General features: G+C 55.7%; 1 long non-coding RNA gene across 1 annotated transcript; it reads left to right on the top strand.

Moving 5' to 3' along the window:
• Window positions 1-2,298: 2,298 nt before the first annotated feature.
• On the top strand, window positions 2,299-3,927 carry LOC135980435 (uncharacterized). Its single transcript, XR_010597507.1, has 3 exons — window positions 2,299-3,048; window positions 3,181-3,272; window positions 3,660-3,927. It is a non-coding gene; the product is annotated as an uncharacterized LOC135980435 (long non-coding RNA).
• The last annotated feature ends 1,154 nt before the right edge of the window (window positions 3,928-5,081 follow it).

Below are 5,081 nucleotides of genomic sequence, written 5' to 3'. Positions count from 1 at the left end.
GGACGAAATCAAACTGGAACGGGTACAAAGAAGGGCCACTAGGATGATCCGAGGAATGGAAAATCTGTCGTATGAAAGGAGACTCGAGGAGCTCGGTTTGTTTACCTTAACCAAAAGAAGGCTGAGGGGGGATATGATTGCTCTCTTTAAATATATCAGAAGGATAAATACCAGGGAGGGAGAGGAATTATTTCAGCTCAGTACTAATGTGGACACTAGAACGAATGGATATAAACTGGCCGTCGGGAAGTTTAGGCTTGAAATTAGACGACGGTTTCTAACCATCAGAGGGGTGAAGTTTTGGAACAGCCTTCCAAGGGAAACAGTGGGGGCGAAAGACCTCTCTGGCTTTAAGATTAAGCTTGATAAGTTTATGGAGGGGATGGTTTGATGGGATACAGTGATTTTAGTCAATAGGTCAATAACAATGGTCAATGATGGGATATTAAAAGTTACTACAGAGAACTTTTCCAGGAGGTCTGGCTAGAGAATCTTGCCCGCATGCTCGGGGTTCAGCTGATCGCCATATTTGGGGTCAGGAAGGAATTTTCCTCCAGGGTAGATTGGCAGAGGCCCTGGAGGTTTTTCGCCTTCCTCCGCAGTATGGGGCAGGAGTCGCTTGCTGGAGGATTCTCAGCGACTTGAAGTCTTTAAATAATGATTTGGGGAGTTCAACAGCTAAGTCAAGGGAGAGAATTCTTCCAGGAGTGGGTGGGTCAGGTTTTGTGGCCCGCATCATGCGGGAGGTCAGACTAGATGATCATAATGGTCCCTTCTGACTTTAGAGTCTATGAGATCTCCCTCACTGCCCAGCACCCCCCAACAGGCCCCCACTGCCTAGCACCCCAAAACACACAAACCTCCCCCACTGCCCAGCGCCCTCCACACCGTCACAGCCCAACCCCCCCTTCACACCTCCCAGACACTCACTCCACCACACCCTTCCCCCTTCCCTGGCCGCACTCACCATCCCTGCTGGGAGGTCTCTGGCTCCTAGGGTGAGAGCGGCAAGGGGAGTCTCCAGTGGTGAGCGGGAGCCGGTTCGCGGGAACCGGTTGTTAAATTTAGAAGCCCTTTTAGAACCAGTTGTTCTGCGCGGGACTGGTTCTAAAAGGGCTTCTAAATGTAACAACCGGTAAGTTGAAGTGACCAGGACCGTAGCTGGGGGGGAGCAGAGGGAGCGGCTGCTCCCCCTGAGCACATTATCCAAAAGTGGCGCCTTAGGAGCTGACCCCATGGGTGCTCCAGCTCTCCGCCCCGCTCCCCGGCCCCAGCTCACCTCCGCTCCGCCTCCGCCTCTGAACACTCCGCCCCACTTCTCCCCCTCCCCCCCCGCTTCCCGCGAATCAGCTGTTCGCGCGGGAAGCCTGGGAGGGCAGAGAAGCAAGCGGCGGCTTCGTGCTCAAGCCCAGGGAGGCGGAGACGGAGCGGAGGTGAGCTGGGGTGGGGGGAGCCGTCCACGCCACAGCAGGTAACCCGGGGGGAGGGGCGGGCAGGGGAACCGCTCCCTGCCCCAGCTCACCTCCGCTCCGCCTCCCTGGGCCTGAGCGCGAAGCCGCCGCTTGCTTCTCAGCCCTCCCAGGCTTCCTGCACGAACAGCTGATTCGCGGGAAGCGGGGGGGCTGCAAGCTCAGACTGACGCGGTGCTCCAGGCACTGCGCGGTGGCAGCGTGGCCCGGCTCCAGCCGAGCGGCGCGGCTGTAGCGCCGCCAGCCACCTCTAGGTGGTGCGGTAAGGGAGCAGGGAGGGGGTATTGGATAGAGGGCAGGCGAGTTCAGGGAGGTGGTGGGGGGGTAGATAGGGGTCGGGGCGGTCAGATGGCAGGGAACAGGGGGATTGAATGGGGGCAAGGGTCCTGGGGGGCAGTCAGGAAGGAGCAGGGTTTGGATGGGGCAGTGGGAGGCAGTCAGGGGCAGGGGTTCCAAGGGTGGTCAGGGGACAGGGAGAAGGGGTGTTTGGATGGGGAATCAGGAGAGGAGTTGGATGGGGCAGCGGAGGGCAGTCAGGGGACAGGGAAGGGGGTGGATGGGGTAGGGGTCCCGGGGTGGGCATCAAGGAACGCGGGGGGTTGGATGGGGCAGGAGTCCCGGGGGGGCTGGGCCAAAAAGCGCTCAGGACGGGGGCGGTGGCTGAGTCCTGTGTCCCGCTGGGGGGGGGGGAGGCGAGCGCTCCGTGCCCGTGTCCCGCTTGGGGCAGTGGGGAGGGGCAGCAACACGCGCGGGCTCCGTGTCCCGCTTGGGGCCGGGGGGGGGGGGGGGCGGGTGGAGGCGCGCGGCAGCGCGCGAGGGCTCCATCCCCGTGTCCCGCATTGCTGGCTCCTGTCGGCGGGCAAGCACGCCACCAGGAGCTGCCCCAGGAAGCGCCGCCACGCCAGCCTCGGGACTTTGTGTGCGTGGGGTTTAGAATCCCCCCGCGGGCCGCACAGTGAGCCCCCACAGGCTGCATGCGGCCCGCGAGCTGTATGTTGTGCAGGCCTGGTCTTGTGGCATACTCGCGACATGTCTGAAAAGCATAAGACGCCATCTGCGGATCATGGCCCCAGTAGTCTGTAGACCGGAGCGACCATAAACATCTGCTTTACAAATGAAGTCATTCCACTCTATGCCCAATATACAACGTTATAGTGGCCCAGTCCCAATGTTTCGCAACCGTACAGCAGTACAGAGAGGATACAGCTCGATTAGATCCTGAACTTGGTTGTCGTGCCGAGATGATGTTGATTCCGTATTCATTGTAAACGACCCATGGCAGCGGCTGCAATGCCACACTCAGGCACCTAAATAAATGGCCTGAACTTTCTCAAATGCTGAATACCAAGAACTTCTCACTCGAATCTGCCGAAGCCGTGGCTGTTCAGCTCCTCTGAAAATCAATCCACTCGTCTAGATGCCTGAATATGAATGTTAGTGCCAGACTTTGGACAGTGACATAGGAAGACATTGGCCTGAGCCTATGCATGGACTCTCATCCTACAATCCAGCCCCTCAACAGATACATCGCAGCTTCTGACTGTGAGCCATTCAGCTACAATGGGGAGGCCTAGATGCTGTAAGTGAATTAACATGTAATGATAGATAGACAGATAGATAGATAGTATAAGCTATTCTTTCTACCATCTGCCGTACGGATTTGCTCTGTAGGGCTTGCTGTCCCTGTTACTCATGGGTATTTATGTTGCAGAGCCCCACATGAGAGAGGGAAGGATTTCAGGCCCAAGGCCCAAGTGGGGCAGGAAGAAGCACACGCTCACCTCAGTTGCCTTCTTTGCTGAGGTAAGTTTTGTTGACTTGTTGAACTGAGATTGCAGAGCGTTGCTCAGTCCCATATTCTCACAACTGGCAGTGCCCCATATGTATGTCTGGGGCACCTTGCATCCTCATTTCTTGACCTGTAAGTGGGGTGGCCTGGGGTTTATGTAAAAGGCAGGGATTGTGTTGAAACCATAATCATCCAGATACTTCTGAGGAAATCCCTCTGGAACAGTGGAAATAGCGCAGCATTCGGCCATCAGTCCCTCGGTAATTTCCCAGATTGTGACTCCGTTTGATTTCCCGTGAGACGTCTTGAAAACTGCTCTCTTTGTTGAGAGGCTGAAACTCTGAAAGTTCGCCCTGGAGAATGTAAGCATTGACAGGAGAGCCGTTGTGTTGATTCCCTAGGGCGCACTGTCCAGCACGCCGGCAGACAGACCCAGATCAGAAGGCCTGGACTTGGTACGTGAACGTAAGTAATATCCTTAGGTTAGTGCAGTGAGGAAGCAGAGGTCCCAGGGTGTGGGTCAAGGAGATGGCAATGGGGACGCAGAGGCCCTGTCATGGCACCAATGGGGTCTAATTTGTACTGTGTGCTTTGGTCATCCACTGTGTGATGATCCTCTTCTGTAATGGGCGCCATCGGCCTGTTGTAATGGCTCCAACACCACCCTCCTCCCAGCCTCAGGAGAGGTAGGTGTTCCCAAGGGACAGGGGGCATGGCTGCGGCATCCCCGAGGCTTCTCTGCTTTATGCTGGGGGCTGGCCCAGTGGCCAGATGGCCTCCAAGTTGGTGGGGGTGGTGCACAAAAGCGGCTTTCAGGCACATTCCCACGCAGCTGCCAGGATCTGCACTGAGCCTAGGATCTGCAGAACCATATCACAGGCTGGGCCTCAAGGCTGGCAGGTTGGCAGATGCTGCACTGAGCAGCAGAGTTACTCTGTATCCTGAGTCAGGAAGCTTTTCTGCTGCTTCGCTGATCAGAGGAGCCTGGTAGTTAAATGAGGCAGGAAGATACACCTGGTTAATGCAAAGACACAGATGGAGCCCTGGAAGCCCGTATTTCCTGGTGGTTAGTGAAAGAAGATCAGGCCAGGGCAATATGACTTGACAGTCCTCAGCAAGGACTCATCAGAGAGACCCTCAGATGTAAAGAGGGAGGAGGTGGGCGATATTGGGTACAAACTCCCCAGATCCAGTTCCTTAGTCCGGGATCTGAGTGAGGGTGAGACCAGCCCGTCAGTCAAAGGAAATAGTGGACAGTGAGATGGTTATAGGCTAAGCCTAGAGATGCAGGAATGAGTCCAACCCCTTTCTGTTCATGGTGGCCTGATCCAAACAAAGCTCACGGAAGTCAGTCTCTCTGTTGTCTTTAATGGGCTTTGGCCCAGGCCCATGGAGAAGAGAATGTGTTCTTTGAGCCCTACAAAGGACAGAGCAGAGACCATTTCCGTCATTAATAGTGTGATGATTGAGCTGGAATAAAGCTAATCCAGGGTTCCCCTTTCTCTGCTGTTGCTAAACTTCTTTTTCCCTTGTTGATCCCCCAACACACGAACTGCTGGGCACCGCCAAAGTCCACAAAGAGGAGAAAAGAGGGAGGAGCAGCATCCGCCTGCTAAAATTCATGGCTGAGGACGGACCAAGTAACCTTTGACCCTGACTAGCTCATTATGCGTTCCACAGGGGACCCTTATTACATAACAGTACAGTGATTGGCCAGCCCCAGGCTAGCAGGATAAACCCAGAGCACAGCAACCTCTGTCCTCATGACTAAAATGGGCTAGTGCCACTTGACTGGGCCATGCCTCCTTCACCTCTATTACGCA

This window comes from Chrysemys picta, unplaced genomic scaffold (genome assembly GCF_011386835.1).
Source record: "Chrysemys picta bellii isolate R12L10 unplaced genomic scaffold, ASM1138683v2 scaf3310, whole genome shotgun sequence".
In the NCBI taxonomy this organism is placed as follows: Eukaryota; Metazoa; Chordata; order Testudines; family Emydidae; genus Chrysemys; species Chrysemys picta.
This window is presented reverse-complemented; position numbering and strand designations above follow the sequence as displayed.